The 18966-nt window shown below is 37.4% G+C and overlaps 1 long non-coding RNA gene and 1 pseudogene across 1 annotated transcript; one reads left to right on the plus strand and one right to left on the minus strand.

The window, feature by feature from the left end:
- Positions 1–3889: 3889 nt before the first annotated feature.
- On the minus strand, positions 3890–6084 carry LOC128029495 (uncharacterized). Its single transcript, XR_008187405.1, has 4 exons — positions 5827–6084; positions 5624–5708; positions 4945–5072; positions 3890–4824 (listed from the first exon to the last, which is right to left on the minus strand). It is a non-coding gene; the product is annotated as an uncharacterized LOC128029495 (long non-coding RNA).
- Positions 6085–14749: 8665 nt separating this feature from the next.
- Positions 14750–18966, plus strand: part of LOC128028846 (Fanconi anemia group J protein-like) — a 44165-nt pseudogene continuing 39948 nt past the window's right edge.

Here is an 18966-nt window from a genome sequence, read left to right on the forward strand (position 1 = left end):
CCTTCAGAAATTGAGAAGACTGAAAGCTGCAGAGGCAGGTTGGTCTGTGATAGTTTGTCCCTTTTATCAAACATTCCTGTTGTTATCATTTGCACAGCATTTTGTTGTTTCTTAAACTGTTGTACGGTCCAAATACCCACACTTGCCATCTTTGCACATTTCCTTTATTTGGCCCAAGTGAGCATGAAGATCACAATGTGTGTCGATCTTAACATGACAAAGTTCGTTTCAACTTTGTATTTTAAAAGAAACTTCTAAATGTCTTTTCAATAGTCCCTATTAAAGATGACAATTTATTTTGTGGTGCTTCTAATTAAGTTATAAAAAGAAGTTACAAATGATGTACAAAATAAATATACTTTTCTGTGCACCAAGAAAACATGCAACACTTTGTTTTACTACTAAATTAGTCTCAATTTCTAATTATTATAAATAATATTTCACAAACATTGGAAAGTTGCGTGACCTCCTGTGAGATCTCTGCAAAAAGTCTCACATTAATTCCAAAACATGATGCATGATGGGATACACTAAGTGTTGTATAGCGCTCCGGAGCAGTATTGGAGAGGTTTAGTGTGTGTTAAGGACACCGTGCTTTGGCATTATTAAGACCGCGGACAGTCTCATAGTCAGTTGCCCCACACAGTCAGAAAGTTTATATTGTTCATTGGCTTCTCATTAAATTACTTCAAATAAGCCCCATCAGTTCATGTTCCCACTATACGTGATCTCCATGACTAGATATTGCTATTAATGACTTGCTTTTAATAATGGATGCATTTAACATTTAATTATACAGCATCTTTGCAGATTATGCTTTCATGGTCTAAAAAAAACACAGTAATGTTGCATTTAATTACATAATATTTCTATCCTTTCTGTCTTACAGGATTGTTTCCAGATAACACTGTAGTTCTCCGTCATGCACAAGGACTCACCAACCCCCCCCCCCACACACACACAGAAATGGTTCCTGGATCAGTGACTCAAGACTTTGCAGTGGTTTGATTTCTGCAGAAGATGTAACTTTGTTTTAATTAACCTTATAATGAATACATTGTGACCTTCCAGCAACCCATATACTGTACTGTATACAGAAACAGTGATGACAACAATAGTTAAAAAATAGCATTTATCATATTGATAAAGCATTGTGTTCTCTTTGTCAAGCTTCATACAGGAAACTTTACTTCTGGTGCTTTTATCATAAAAAAGCTTCAGTTCTCATCAGGAGTTTTAGTAAAGCACATATTCATGCACAGCAATCCCCTAGTTCCAGTCATGAAGTGAATGATGTTATTGTTAAAGTTATATTTCTGCATTTTTATGTAGCAGGTGTTTGTTTTCCTGAACACTTTATCTTTCTTCCATTGTTCGGACAATCAGTGTTTACTTGATGCTCTGCTGATTGAGTTTTATAGATGATATTGCACACTTGACATGCATGTCTTCATGATGTTATTTTGTGAGTTTGAAACATTTACATTGTGTTGTATCACTTTTTGGTCAATAGAATCTTTTAAGAAAATGTATATTTTTACATGTTCTCTGAAAGATATATACCATATTTATAATGTTTTGTTTTTTAATAAAAGAATTTGCACACTGAAAATTGTTAACGTTTACAACATAACTGCCTTTTTTTTCTTCATAGTTTTATTCTTCAAAAACGAGCTTGGTGACAGTGCAGTAATATGCGCACTTTGTCTTTAAATGAGTTTGACATATCAATAAATACTGGAAAACTCTTACAAAATTATGTATGTTCATTATGCTTTATTTCAGTTTTTATTCCTAGAGATTAATTGGTAAAGCAAGGCAAATCACAGAAACAAATTTAAATAATTTAATAACTTAATAATTTCACTCTTTTTATTAGTAAATGCTCTTGTCTTTGGTCAGGAAAAAATTTATCTTTTAAATTGAATGAAATGAATCTATTGGTTAGATAAGATACAACTGTGACTGTGCAGTTCACATCACGTGTTGTACACACACATGTACACATCGATATTGCCAAATTGTTGTCAAGCTGAATAACAATAATTTCTGTATTTGCATTATTGTTGGAAGAAGGTGTAGACGTTAATAAAACACTATCTAATAGGTGGCAAATTTAATTTATTGTTAACCAATCTATCCCTTTAGCCGAAAAACGGAAAACAGCGTTCATGAATGACAATAAATGGTTAAGGAAGTGTGATGACGCTGCTCAGCTTTGATGTCATTGGCTGTGAATGTCCCTTGTCATCGCAGGACTGTCTGTGGTTGGATTATCTTTTAACCCATATTAAACAGCGGATCATGTTACAAAAGTATGTTTTGCTGCTATTATCACATTAGTAAATATATTAAGTCAACATTGGTTGTTTCTATGTTGAGAAAAATCACCTTTTTACCGAGATCCTAACACTAACCCTAAGAATAACTTCAATGAACTACAAAAAACAGCGCCTAGTATTCCCTTTCCATAGATAGAACGATGGAGGCTTATGGGTAATGTAGTTTAAAAAGTTTTATTAACGAAATGAAATAAATAATATATTGAATGGTAAACTAGACATATAAATATGTTCACTGTGTAAACCACTATGATATATTTGAGAGGCATGGTGAAATTTAGTATTTTAGAGTATGCAATATGTAAAATGCCTTTATGCCACCTTTCCATTTATTTCTGAAAACTGTGCCCAACATTATTTTATCAGCATAGCATAAGTAGTAATCATGCTGATTTTCGCTTTGATATGTTAATTGGACTCTGATTTACAGCCATTTGAATTGTACAGTTTTGGGCTCTTCCGGGGGGTGCTACTGGGCCCCTGGGGGTAGAAGGGCAGTAAAACCTACATATATGTATTCTTCTCATCATGGACAACAAACTGAGCTGAGTCACATTTATATCTGACAGTTTTCACAGTCCTCTGTTTTCTAAGTCTTACATCATTGCTATTATACCTTTTGACAGGACATTGTGAGGCCATCTGATGAAACATGGAAAAATTATAAAGAAATGTTTTGATAATAAAAATAATAGATTATTTATTTGATTTTTGAAGTAAACATCAATAAATATAATGGATGAACCCAACATGCCATTATCTATTCCCCACTGTTAAGCAGTAATCAAGGACAATGTATACACATTGTGATACTTCACTATTACACAAGGACAAATTCATTCATATATATATATATATATATATATATATATATATATATATATATATATATATATATTACTAATAACTAATTAGCAGAAATCAGCGTAAAAATGTCCTCTCACCCCTGTCTCTTGCTCCTCATGTGCTGGACATCAGTAATGTGTGTGCTCTTGGTTTTAATGCAGTACAAAATCCACATTGATCATTCCTGCTACATTCTCAGTTATCCCTCAAGTGTTTGTAACTATAAAGCCCATGGCACCATCTTGTAATGCAAAATAATTAATCTCGTAACTCCCTTTCTTTCACAAAACAATTGGCATTTGTTACTAAATATAAACAATAATAACTTTCTGGTGTACTGATGTCCCAGATGTCATTAATCTGATCAAATATTTTTATGTCTTAAGTAAAAAATAATCCCAATAATGATTATGTAGTTTTTCCAAGTCTAAAATAAACACATATGAGCCTACCTAGTAAAATGATGTATTTACCAAGAATCTTCAGAACACAATATTCATCATATTCATTTTATTGAAGCATACACTATAAAGATGATAAAGTAGCATCAAGACAAATAAGATTCAAGGAAAATAATTATTCATAATCAAAAATACATTAACCTCATATATTAATCAGTTCACACAGATGAGTGATGAAATGTCCTTAAAAGTCACAGTCCCATCCAGTCAACTGTGATACAGATCACGTGACACATATAAGACATTTGATACTGTTTCAGAAAATAATGATTCCTTATCAACACTTCTAAACTGGTTTCATCGTGATCTTCTCTCGTGTCTGGAAACAGCTTGTGGTTGATATCCAGCACTGATGTGGTGTAGCTTGTTCTCAGCCAGAAGATTAGATTAGATTAGATTAGATTAGATTAGATTCAACTTTATTGTCATTATGCAGAGTACAAGTACAGAGCTAATGAAATGCAGTTAGCATCTAACCAGAAGTGCAAGAATATAGTGTTTTATATACATAAAAGTGCAGAGTAAGTAAAGCTATGATATACAGAATGTACAGTGGAGTTGCTATATACAATATTGATCAGAGTATATACAGAATATAAATATGAATGTAATGTAGGGATTGTATGTACATTATGAACAGAGCAAAGAAGGATTATATATACATTATGAATAGCAGGAACTTGAGAACAGTGGTAATAAATACAGTTGAATGAGTGTGCAAAAGTATAGTTTAACAATTTATTATATGCAAAATAATAGTAGTGCAATTATATTTACTGTAGAAATAGTTTACTGTGCTTGTACAGTAACAGCTTTAGACAGTTTATAGTGTAATAGATTTAACCATGTGCAGTCTGTGCAAAATATGAGTAGTGCAATACATGTATGTAAAGTACTGTGACCAGTGCAGTAAAAGAGCAGGTGCAGGTTAGATTGGTGGTGCGGTGTTCAGGAGTGTCACAGCCTCGGGGAAGAAGCTCTTCCTGAGTCTACTAGTTCGAGAGCGTAGGCTCCTTTAACGCCTGCCGGATGGAAGGAGGGTGAAAGGTCCATGGTTAGGGTGAGAGGCATCCTTGATGATGTTTCTTGCCCTACCCAGACAGCGCTTCTGATAAATGTTCTCTATGGAGGTTAACTGGGTGCCGGTGAGATCTCCCAGTCCTAAGATCCCAGACCTGGTCAAAGTGAAACAAACAATCCAGATGAAGGTGTTTAATGGACATAGAGCTCATCTTATGTTCTGTGCGATTTTAGCAGGGTGAGTAACTATGACCCTTGTAGTACTGTACACTTACCATTCTTCAAGCTGTTTTAAGATCTTTTGAGAAGCTTTTTCTCTGAAGACAATTTACCACATCCTCTTCTTTCAGTCCTTTCAAGAGCATCACTTGGTCAAAACCCCTCATTTGGTTGATGAGATCATCTGTACAAAGTAAAATTGTTAAAATACTGCAATAAACAATTTCATTATGCAAGAATTTAGAAAAAGTTACAGAGGCAAAGGACTTGCTCATGAGACTGCATTAGCATGTGTACTTCTCAGAGACTCTAGAATTCATCTATTGTTGCAGTAAATGTGTTTTCTTCCTCTAGAATCTTTCTCCAGAGTTAATGACTTCTCTCACAAATGTGTTTTAGTCTGTGCAGTGTAAGGCCTGGCTTCAAACCAATCAACTATCAATTCACAATTTATAACACAACATTCACAAAACAGTGAGATAATGTCAATTGGTGTTTATATCAATTAAACCACTTTTATGACACTTGTATGCTTTTAAGAATAACAGGTGGTGTTTTTTTAAAACTTTAGATTAAAAATGTTCCAGTCAAACTTTGCTAACATGCTATAATTATTATAGCTGTATCAAATAAAATAAAATAAATATAAAAACATTGGAAAGAAAAATCACGGCTGACATGACCAGTCCTGTGAGAGATCATCATAAAGTCCTGTAACACATAACACACACATACCAGAGGACTTCTGTTTGCTTGAGCACAAGATGACCATCTTCATTCCTCATCCTGAGCAAATCATTTCCTTGGTCTTCCTTCTCTTCTGTGAAACAAGATAATCTTACTCTGTGTGCAATGAGCAATATTGCTCATTAAACATATAATTAAGTTAATTTAAAGTAAGATTCAGACCAGAGCATTTGATGAGTAAACAAATTTACCTGGGAAGAGCTGATCGTGGCAAGAGTCGCTGAGACTCAGTAATAGCTCTTTTAGTTTTTAGGAAGGTTTGTGAGGGTTGGCTCCCCAAAAACTTCTGAAAAAGAAGAACAGCATTATCTGCAAACAATCCTGTAAGACAGAAAGAAAGGAAATATTATTTCATTACATGCAACTTATACATTACTATATACTTTAACTTATACATTACTTACATACATTATTTTTTAGACCATGAAAGCATTAGTGAATTATTAAGACTTTGATGTGCGACTGTATTTAGGGATCATTTTAAAGACTTTTCCCCTTTCCAGATACCCACACTTGAGGTCTTATTCACTTGAGAGTGTGTGTACGTGACTATGAGACTGTCCGCGGTCTTAATAATGCCAAAGCACGGTGTCCTTAACACACACTAAACCTCTCCAATACTGCTCCGGAGCGCTATACAACACTTAGTGTATCCCATCATGCATCATGTTTTGGAATTAATGTGAGACTTTTTGCAGAGATCTCACAGGAGGTCACGCAACTTTCCAATGTTTGTGAAATATTAATTATAATAATTAGAAATTGAGACTAATTTAGTAGTAAAACAAAGTGTTGCATGTTTTCTTGGTGCACAGAAAAGTATATTTATTTTGTACATCATTTGTAACTTCTTTTTATCACTTAATTAGAAGCACCACAAAATAAATTGTCATCTTTAATAGGGTTAATAGGGCGCTAATTTAGCGCTTTGGGTTCTAGAAAAGTGCATTAAAATGTATTATTAGGGACTATTGAAAAGACATTTAGAAGTTTCTTTTAAAATACAAAGTTGAAACGAACTTTGTCATGTTAAGATCGACACACATTGTGATCTTCATGCTCACTTGGGCCAAATAAAGGAAATGTGCAAAGATGGCAAGTGTGGGTATTTGGACCGTACAACAGTTTAAGAAACAACAAAATGCTGTGCAAATGATAACAACAGGAATGTTTGATAAAAGGGACAAACTATCACAGACCAACCTGCCTCTGCAGCTTTCAGTCTTCTCAATTTCTGAAGGAATACCTCTCCACAAACACCACTGGGGTGACTGCTTACTTTACGTCTTTTCAGCTAAAAAATTAATACAAGGGGAAAGAAAATAAAACAGAATTATATACAGAATGTTAATAGTGATCTGTGAGCAAAATATTTAAGATATAAACAAATATAAAGTGAACTGCAAGATGGGAAAAATGTTTATTTTTTATTATTTTTTTTATTTACATTAAAAAGGTATTACAAGCATGGTACAGTAAATGTGATTACTGTGAAATAAGTCATATAAAAGCACATTAAAACACTACCATTACAGTGGTACAACTATAGTTAATTTGGTGATTAATGTGCTATTACTATACCACAGTAAAACTACAGTTACTGTGGTAAAAAAAAAAAAAAAACATGGTAAATGTCTTGTTTACTGGGTTTTACCTACTTTTGTAGGTGTCATGGTTAACATGATTTTAATACAAATACAACTTACATCTTTGAACCTGAAATGAATATAAAACGGATCCCAGGTATGTGGCACGTCACGTGACCGATAGAGTTTAACCAGTTAGCAGCTGTGTTCATTTAGTTAAACACAATGAAACTCAAAGACAGCCTCGGATGACCGATGTAATACAGAGAGTAAACATAAGGCGCTCATCTGATTAATAAAGAAGACAGAATACGTTTTATGACAGGCATTAAAAGAGCATATTTACTACTACTCACCATAGACTGTATAACTCACCCAACCTGCGGCTCTTGCAAACTGATGGAAAGTATCGCGATGTGTGCTGAATGAGACTTCTTGAACGTGATTTCAAAGCGATAAACATCTCATGTCAGTGACGCTAGAGGCGCTTGACCACGCTTCAGTTTTTGACGCTTTGGGGTTGACGCACAGCGCGTGATGCGCGTGGTGGGAGGGGCGGCGCTGTTTATTAATTATGTATTATTATTATTTAGGTCTTTCTGTGTTGATTTGCTGTTTATTAATATTTTTAAAACTATAACGCTAAATCTATCAACATTTATTTAGATGTTATCATGTATTCATTCATTTCTTTATTTTAATTATATTATTTCGGTCTTATTACAGGTGAAATATTACAGTAAGCCAGAACACGGGCCGAGCGGTGCTCATTCTAAACCCATTAGCGGACATTCATATCACAGAATCTGACAGCGATCAGAGGCTCATCAGCGACAGCATTTTTAAGAAGCCTTTACAATAGCCTTAATAAAAACTTTTAACTTTAGAGTCTAAAGTAAAAAAATAAAAAAATAAATTAAAATTTTTTTTTGTTCTTTTTATTTAAACTAAATTGTTTCTTAATGTAAAAATGTGTTACAGTTATGTGTCAAGGACTTGATATTGAATTCTGTAATAAAATTTTTTTAAATATAGGCCTATGAAAAAAATAAAAATCAATGAAAAAGTAAAAAAAGAACCATTGTGCATTTTACAGCTAAAAAAGTTTTAATGTGTTTTTGTCACCAGCAATACAGTATGTTGCTCAGTTTTGTACAGTAAGTTAAGCTCCGATTTTTTTTTCAAGTTTCAGTGAGTTTCTTCTGTTGTCCTGTGAAAAATTAAATAATAATAATAATAATTAATCAGAAAATATTGTGCTGATGCACGAAAGATGCCTCCAGTTGAAATACATTAGTTTAAAAAAACGTGCTGCAATCACGAAAATAATGAAATTAACGTGTGCCTGCCACGAATAAATAGATTAAATTACGTGACAAAATCACGAACTGCCGTGAGACTGGGTTTCCGTGTGTGGACCACGGAAGAAGAGTGTCATTGACTTGCGTTAGAGTTATCCGTGATCTCAGCACAGACTCACTCCGTGCTCCTATCACAGATTTTAGTTAGGCTAACAGAATCAAAGTGAATTTGTATGATGGCAGGACAATGCAATAGTTACAATAACAGTCAGGTTGGTCATGGTATTTGGTGTTGAAAAAAATAAATACTTCAAATGTTGCCTTTCCAGATGAGATAGCACGTCCATTGAGTGAGGTCTGTACTCCATCACTGAAACGATCCGTGTACGGACCACGGAAGATGAGTGCCATTGACTTGCGTTAGAGCACAGACTCACTCCGTGCTCCTATCACAGATTTTAGTTCTGACTATAGCCAAAATGTGTGTAAAACGCCATCAAACTGGATTTTATGATGACAGGACGAGAAAAAATGCCAAGTTAATTACATGCCATTGCAACAGAGTCGACGAAAAGCTTGTAAGTTCCTAAACAAGTGAGTGAGGTCAGGTTGCGGAGGTCCGTGCCATCACGGGACTTTTGTAACTGAAACAAACGTAATTTTTATGATGACAGGACAATGCAATAACTACAACAGCTGTCTGGTTAATGTCATTATGGCATTTGATGTTGGAAAAGAAACAAATACTTCAAATGAGAAAGTAAGTCCGTTCAGCGAGTTCTGTACTCCGTCATTGAAACGGGTATCCGTGTGTGGACCACGGGAGGTCAGTGTCATTGACTTGCGTTGGAGAAATATCCGTGGCCGGGTCACGGAATTTGGGGCAATTCCGTGATGGCTTCACGGATTTTGAGTTAAGGGCCCGTGGACATTTCACGGAATTCTGTGAGACCAGGTTGCAGCCTCCCACTCCTACCCCCTCCAGTCATTTCCTCTGCTCCATTTCCGCGGGTTCCATCCAAACGTGAATCTTCTGTCTCTCCGCTGGTTCCGCCCAGCCCTGTATCTTCTGTCTCTCCGCTGGTTCCGCCCAGCCCTGAGTTTTCTGTTTCTCCGCTGGTTCCATCCAGCTATGAATTTTCTGTTTCTCCGCTGGTTCCGCCCAGCCCTGAACCTTCTGTGTCTCCTGTATTCCCTCCCAGCCTCCCTCTCCCACCTCCTCCCAAACCTGCTGGTCCCTCTACTCCACTTTCGCTGGTTCCGTCCAGTCCTGATCCTCCTGTCCTTCCTCCCATCCTTCCTCTCTGTCCTCCTCCTAGACCAGCCAGTTCCTCGCCATCCCTGCTGGTGCCAGTCAGTCCCGCAGCTCACCCTCAGTCCGCGCCATCGGGGCGCGACGGTTCGCCACTGGACTGCCAGTCTCCAGCTCTGCCTTGGCGCGTTAAAGCCCTGTCTCCGCCTCCAGCCTCCGAGCCCTGGACTCCTCCTCGGTCCTTCGACCCAGCGGCTCCGCCTTGGCTCTTAGCTCCCTCGTCTCCACCGTGGCCTGTCATCCCACCTGCTCCACCGGGCTCCCTCGTCCCTCCGGCTCCACCTTGGTCGGTCGTCGACCATCCGCCGCCTCGGGACTCCACTCCTCTGGTTCCACCTCGTCACTCCATCCCTCCGGCTCTGTCAGGCTCCTCCTTCCCTCCAGTTCCACCTCCATCCGGTCACTCCAGCTCCACAGCGGTCTGCCAGGACCCCGCCTCCGCCTTGGTCGCCTGAGCCTTCTGCTTCACCTAGGCCCTCCGGATCCTCGACGTCCCCCTGGCTCTGCGGCTGTGCTGCTCCATCTTGGGCTCCTCACCCACCGGTGCAGTCTCCGCCTGTCGGCCCCCTGGTGTCGTCGACCCCTCCTTCACCATGGCTCCTCCCGCCGTCGACCCCACCTTGGATCTCCGTCCTGGCTGGTCTCTGGTGGACCATCTGGCTCCTCCTGCTCCTGTCTCCTCCCTGGCTCCTCCCTCCGTCATCTCCTCCCTGGCTCCTTCCTCCGTGGTCCCTGTCTGCTGGCCCCCTCCTGGGAGTCCGTCCTCCACCGGAACCTCCTCCCAAGTTACCACACACGCCTTCCTTGGTTGTTTTCTACGGTGCGAGGACGCACCTACAGGGAGGGGGGAGTACTGTCACACACCTGGACTCATTTAGTGTTTTTGCCCCAGTGACCCAGTTTCTGTCTTCCGTGTTTAGTTTGATTAGTTCCCAGGTGTGTCTATTATCTTCCTCATGTGTTCCATGTCCCTGTTAATTTAATGATTCCATCCACCTGTGTTTCCCCATTATCCTCTGTACATAAGCCTTGTCCTTTCAGTTCTGTTTTGTCGGGTCTACTTGTCATCAACTTGTCATCAACTTGTTACCAACTTGCCACTAACTCACTTACGTGTGTCTATCGCTGTGCTCCATGAGTTGAATATATTAAAAGCCTTCTTTCGTTTATCCTCTGCTCCGTGTTTCTTCCGGCAGCGTAAACCGTGACACTGTGTTTCCTGCAGTGGACATTTTTTTTTTTTATGGTAACAGTTCTACAGTTTCTTATTATTGTATAAACATAGTGGAAAATGGCATCTGTTTTGTTATATGCAACTCATTTTCAGTTACATGTTATTTCGACCCTTTTCAAGTCACAGGGCACTTTATTTATAGAGCTTTTTAGTGAGAGAATATCTGTAACTCAGGATTGGGAGAATTGTAATGTTTAATCATTTCATTTATTATGTAATTATTTTTTATAGTCAATTTGTATATGCTGTTAATTATATAAAGAAAATTGGAATCAGCAAAAATCTGTATCAGTATTGGTATCGATATCAGAAGGTTAAAAAATAAAAAAAAATAAAAAAAAATAAATAAATTAACAGAATCAGCCAAGAAAATTGCTGAAAAAATAAGTTCAAGTTCAAGTTTTCACCACAATGATGACCCCAAAAAATGATCAACACACACCAACAAGTCTCCATCTTGTATAATTTTGCTCAGAATGCATCAATTAATTCCAACATCTTTAAGTTCCTCATAAAATATGACACCAAATATGACACAGTACAGACACCCTAACTGCAACTTTAACACACTGCTGCTCAAAAACACCCAGACATAACACAGTCCTTTCATTTACTATCTGCAGCAATTGACACCAGCTCCAGAGCACCTGCATACTGTTTCTCACTGAGAACTGGGCCAGAGCATTTGAGGCTGATGGTGAGAAAGCTCCTCAAACAACCCCCTCCTTAAACCCTGGTATCTACCCATGCATATAACATGCTGGATACAAGGCAGCCAGGGAGCAGAGGCTAGCCGTGTTTATGTGTTTAGCGTGTTTATCAGTAAGCTGATGATGGGGGGCTACAAGAGAGAGGGAGGAGGACCAGATGAAAGAAACAGCTGTAAACAAATGACAAGCGTGCATCGCTCACCGCCTCCCACTGCGAGAGGGCCTTGTGCGGTCATTGAGCAGCTTCAAAGCATCAGAGCCAGCCACAGTGCACAAAGAATCTCAAACAAGCACTTTCTCTCACACACACACACATACATGAACGCCAGTGCCAGTCTGCTGCCTCACACTGGAGAGGTTGCAATGAGACACTGTGTGTTTCTATGCCTGCCTGAGCATGCCAACCTGGCAGGAAGATGTTGGGGAGCAAGTGTAGTGGTTCAGAGGACTTGTGGGAACAACCTGGTGAGCACCATTCCAATATAGTTTGTTCCAATATAGTTATGTAATTTTTCCCTAAGACAAAACACAATAATTCAAGACGTAGTCAGTATTTTTTTGTAAATTAAAATAGCCTTACACATAAATAAATATGCATATTCTAACTTGCTGATTTTGTGCACAAGAAGCATTTCTTATTATTGTTATTCCTGTTATTATTATTGTGTTATTGTAATTGAAACTATGATAATATATATATATATATATATATATATATATATATATATATATATATATATATATATATATATATATATATATATATATATTATTATTATTATTATTTTTATTTTTTTTTTTTTTTTTTTTTGATGAGTAGAAAGTGCAAAACAACAGCATTTTAAATAAAAAATTGTCATTACAATGTAGAAATCTTTAATGTTACTTTTAAACAATTTAAATGCCAACCTTGCTGCATAAAAGTTTTTTTTTTTTTTACTGACCCTAAGCTTTCTAACAGTAGCGCTTTTAAAACAATTTTTGAAGACTCCAGTTATATCAGTAGACTAAATAGTTATATATTCATAAAATGTATAGTTAAAATATATTCATTATATGTGTTTATAGTAGCCTATAAAACATATATTTACAATCGTTCTATTTTACATATTGTGAATCACTAGTTGCTGCATCCACACCACTAGGTGTCACTACAAGTCCAAGATAATAGCCAAATCAGGTGTTGCTGGTAGTTAGCTAATTTGTTTGAAACCAATCAAATTGTTTTTAATTGTATATTATAAACTAATAATAAAATAAATTACAAAATATGAAAAAAAAGAAACTGTATTTGTGTCAGCAAGCTCAGATAGGTACAAAACTATTGAATAATTTGTAGTTGTTTGTCCTGAAGATAGTAAAGCACTTATTAGTGCCCTCACCTGGGGCAGAGAGGAGATGGGGGTGTTTACTGAGGGTGAGTGCAGAGGACGTGGGGAAATGGGGGTGGTGGGTGTGCAGGCAAGAAGGGGGTGAGTGTTACAAGGAGAAGGAATCGCACCTTCATGACACCCCATAGTAATTACACACTTGAGTGGCTGTACTGTGGAGGAAATTGAAGGCCTGAGCGGGAACCCAGCTGCCTCCTTTTCCCTCCCCATCAGCATGGTTGTGATTGAGCCTGGCCGTTCGCTCCGCTCGCCCCCTCCCTTCCTCCCGCATTCACTCCCTCACTCAATCCTCAGAGGAAATGCCGCTTTGTGTCCTGGTAATGAGATTCTCACACACCCAACCTTATTTACCATCCCAGACAGAAGGAGAGCAGATGAGAGGAGAGGAGAAGAACCCAAACACAACCCAACTTTCTCTCATCTACAGAAGTCCTCATCCAAACAGATTTGAGACTCTGGTTCAGGTGCTCGGGACTGGAAAAATACATGATGTTACATATCATGCTGAATCATATTTAACTGGACATATTCCACAAATAACAGTATGACCCAATCCATTCCTTTGGTCATTCTAATTACAATTGTTTTACTTTACTTATAAATGCAAGTTGCTGCATCCACACCAGTAGGTGTCATTATACTGTAAGTCGAATAGTCAAATCAGGTGTTGCTGGTAGCTAACTAATCAAATGATTTTTAATTATACCTTATATACTAAGATTTTATATATAAATATATATATATATATATATATATATATATATATATATGTGTGTGTGTGTGTGTGTGTGTGTGTGTATGTGTGTGTGTGTGTGTGTGTGTGTGTGTGTGTGCAATATATAACCATTATATCTGCAAGCAGCAATTAAGTGGCCAGTCAAAACATCAGAAGCTTTGACAAGATCTTTGAAGATCTGAGAGACAGTTTAAGATGAATGTAGGTTTTTGACCTATTGTTCAAAAGTTATTAGCAAACATGAGTGCAACTTTTGGCTGTTGATGGTGTTAGAGGGTTTGAGATAGAGACTCCAAAGTTCAAATGCTTTAGCTAAAATTCAGAGTGTTCTCTATCTGTGTGCCCATTTTCATTTCTTTCGTAAAGGCTGCCATAGACTCAAGAGCAGAGAAAAAAATAAGAAGAAGTAGTCGAAGAAGAAGAAAACTAATGGATACAATAGGTGCCTACACACCTTAAGTGCTCAGACCCTAATAAAAATAATACTATTTTGAATATAGAAAAGTAACTATAACCATATTAACAACCTTCCCTCATCTACAAAAGTCCTCATCGAAAATGATCCAAGACTCTGGTGCTTGTGACTCGAAAAGGAATGACAGATATATGATGCTACGTACGTATCAAACTGAAGCTTATTGGACATTTTCCACAAATAACACTTATGACTCAAGGCATCCCTCTGGTCTGGACACAATCAGTTGTGTCCAGTTCTTTCTGACCACCTACTCATACAACAGAACCTAGTGGCATGCATTGGCGAGGCTGCCCTTGTTCTCTTGGCACAATTCGAACGTGTACTTGTCATAGCGGACTGGGAACGCACACAATTAAACACGTCAGCATGGGGTACCTGCCCTGGGCCGGCAGGGACACAGCACTCGCTGTCACCAAAAGCAGCGCCTCTGATACACACTTCCACCAGATGGATATGAATGTGTGTTCGAGAGAGGGCGCAGGTGATTAAGAAGTTTCTCTGAGCAGCATACAAAACAAAGCGTGACCTCAATTTACACCATTCCTCTGTAGTGACACTCAGTGTGGATATTCAGAGAGAGTAAGCGAGCGACACAACGCCTCGAATACGCCATTCTCAAAAGCCTGACTGGGTCACAGGAAGATATGTGTGCATGAGCAGCAACATCCTTTTTCCTATTTCTCTAAGAAATACATTTACGTGCAAAGCAATATCAATGTGATAAAATACGTACCACAAATAGACCACAAAACTGCAGTTTGTGTGACAAACTCACAGACGTTTGCTCAGCAACCATTTGCCCGAGCACTGTTATTCTTGTTTGTGAGGGAGGCAGAGGCAGAACTGCCTCGATTATGTGCAAAAAGTCAATTAAATTAACTGTGAAAGGCTATTTATTTTAACCCGAGGATACATTTTTTTCTGTTCTTAGTAATTATAGAAAAACAGCACAACATGTGTTGGCAAGAGAACAAAGAAATATGCTCTATAAGACTAGTCCTGACATCATACTGCCATCCTGTGGTTAAAGACATGCACTGCTGTTTTGGTTTAATAAGAAATGGACAAGACGTTCACCTTTGCAGCACCGTGTGCCAGAATCTGCAGGTATATGGACTTTAGAAAACATAAACAAGAAATCAGTACTTCATTCAGCAAGGACACATTAAATTGATCAAAAGTAACAGTAAAGACATTCACAATGTTACAAAAGATTTCTATTTTAATCTAAATGCTATTCTTTTGAGCTCTGTTAATCAAAGAATCCTGAAACAAAATGTATCACAGTTTCAATGAAAACATTAAGCAGTACAACTGTTTTCAACAATGATAATAACCAGAAATGTTTATTATATAAAACTTATTCAGAGCATTACTGTTTTTACATAATGTGTTTTGATAAAATACTGTCAATGCAGCCTCGATGAGCATTAAAAGGTATAAATATATTTTTTGAACAGGAGTGTATATAACTTGTGTGAAGTGGGAGAGATGATTATGCATTGTGCATAATAAGAAGCATCACATTTAGTTGGTTTAGTGTGGATGTGTGGGACAGAAAATCTGGGGCAAAACTGTGTACACTTAACCATGTGCTTTACTACAATAGTGAATTGTAAGGGTTTTCGAGGATAATATATAATCCAGCTCCATATACTACATTTCTTCATCTTTATTTTTGAGCATTGCTATACTCTTTAAGCAATTGTGTTGTGAGCTCAACCCAGACGACAAAAAGTACAGCCAAAAACTGAGATAGCAGTCATGCAGAGATAAATTGATAATCTGTTTGACAATTATTTTGCCGATATTCACACTTCTCAATCGAGTCAAATGATACCATTTGGCTTGGCTCTACGGAATAGTACTGAACAACATCATTACACCACTGTGTGTTCAAGAGGAAACAGCCGTGTGCACAGGAAAATGAATGTCGTATTTCAATATGTTGGTTGCATAAATTATTTAACTTAACATGCACTCATGCTTAAATGAGATGTTAGAGAAATGCTTGGCATGTAGCATTATACGTTATCTGTTTATGCATTTAGCAGAAGCTTTTGTCCAAAGTGACACTTATGAGCTGCTTTATGAGCCATGCATTTTGCTGGGAACAATTGTGGTTGCAGCTTAGCAATAATCAATAAATGGCTTCAGAGACAAATAAATAAAGAAAATAAAGCATTCTCATTAGAAAACAGGGTCAGGGGTTCATTTCCCAGGGAAGGCTAGAACCATGTAAATATGCATATTGTGAAGTCAATGTAAGTCACTTTGGATAAAAGCGTCCACCAGATGCTGAACATCATGTTTTGATTTAGCTTTAGCTGACTGAACTTCTATATCCAAATAAAACTGCAAATCATCTGTGATTATATATAACTATTCATTCAATCACTTATACCATAGGACACTAAGGTGAAGTTCCAGCATCTGAATATATATATTTTTTTAAATCACAACATCTTACAAAAATAGAAAAGAAGCAACAAGGCAACTGTTCATAGTCCTTGGACTTTGATGAGGTCGGTTACTGGCTTGAGAGAATCTGGAGACTTTTAAAAGATTGCAGTGATACATTAAGTCATGTAAAGTCTATTTCTGCTTTACTGATTTTGTCACTAACTCTCAATAAACTAAACAGTTATTTCTGTTTTACCTGTTGTCATTTCAAATCACCAGTGGGAGAAAAAAAATGAATGTCCCAAAGCAAATGCAAGCACCCACACACACTCACACACACACATTTGCAAATGTAATGACACAAATTGCCTTTGACATCAGCACTACTGCACTGCTCTGCTGAATATTAACAAATTATCTGCATAATTAATATGCATCTTAAGTGATCAAAACATCAACTCTAGTAAAAATAAATAAATAAATACCCAGGCTGGATGGAGAAGTCTTTGGTCAGGTACCTGGTGGCTGGGGAACTGGCAGAGGAGGTGATGTCGTCTGGTTGACAGCTGGAAATGATTGTAGGTCATGAGGTCCCACCGGTCCAGCTGGGGTGGAGATAAAATAACTAGATTCTTATTAGCCTCTTCTCTCACAAATGAGTGTCATATCTGTAATATCAACTATAGTGTTATATCTGGAATAGGAACTTATTATTATACATCAATCTCGAAGTGAGGGTTCTGGCAGGCCTTTAGATCTAGGGAATTGGACACAACATTTAAATTTCATTGTTTTAAGTTCTGGGATTTGCACAGTGCTGCTTTTCAATGTGATATCACCCCACCATGCTATTGTTTTTTTCTTAATTTGGAGCACTGGAGTCATCTTTAGCTGTATATTGTCGAACATGCACAAAATTAGCCTTGAGAATTAAACCTCTCACATCTTTGAGCATTTCTGAACACCAAACCTGCAGAAATATTGCATACGAAATGCTGAGTGATATGGAAATGAGGTTTACGGCACTCTGAGCATGTTAATAATGCTAATCCTGGGATTACAGGCACATTTTCAAGGTGCAATTACATCACCAAGCATCTTGGGATCACCATAATCACAGATTGTGCATGACGCTTCAGCATAATCCTGCCTCATCCTTATTAACTAGTTGGTGCCACCCAGACTCCTGTTAAATAACACTGCTTTAGAATACTTTTTTTTTCCTTGATTCCACTTTTCTTCAAATCATCGCTACATTATTTAATATAGCTGAAATATATATTCAACTTAAATTTAAATAAATAAATAAATAAAAAGGTCCACTTTCCATATTTAACCTGTTCTGAGTTCAACAGTGTCAGTTCAACCATTTAGTTAAGAGAATCAGTGTCATTAAAGATACCATCAAATACTCAATAAGTACCTTGGTCCATATTTATACCCCCCAATTTGAGTCCCACATAACTTATTCTGTACATTAACTAATAGGTAAATACATTACATACATAGGAAGTATATGGAAATAGGACTGTACAATAAAGTGCACCATTTTGCATAAACATTACACAGGAATTACCAGTTCTTCAAACTTTGTAAGCACGGTTGTGGAAAGTTATTTAGCATTAACAGTCAAGCAACTGAAAAACAGTCTTCTTTTTATTAGGTAAGGTTAGGACTTAGGAAGCGTACCGTATATACCAAGTACATTATGTATCTTGTTTGTTACCACATAATACCACATTTTTCCATAGGTGCTACACATTTTCCATGTACATATCATTAGTATGTAAAGTAATGTGTTCTTATTAGTTACCATGGATACTGTAATGACGTGACCTTTTTGTTCTTAATTGTCCGTAAGTACTATATAATTATCATGTATATAAATTAGTACGTAGAGTAAAGTGAATATTTAGTTACCATGAATGGGCACTACCTGTAAGTGACTGTTCTTACACAAACTTGTCTGTATGTACAAACTACAGTACAGCCAAAAACAGCACAAACATTGCATCGACATTGCATCGATGTCAAACAGACACCCTGACTGCAACTTTAACACTGCTGCACAAACACCCCACAACACAACACAGTCATCTAATTTATCTATGCACTGCTGCAACAATTAGCAGCAATTGACACCAGCTCCAGAGCAGCTGCATCCTGTTTCTCACTGAGAA

This window comes from Carassius gibelio, chromosome A15 (genome assembly GCF_023724105.1).
Source record: "Carassius gibelio isolate Cgi1373 ecotype wild population from Czech Republic chromosome A15, carGib1.2-hapl.c, whole genome shotgun sequence".
Taxonomy (NCBI): Eukaryota; Metazoa; Chordata; class Actinopteri; order Cypriniformes; family Cyprinidae; genus Carassius; species Carassius gibelio.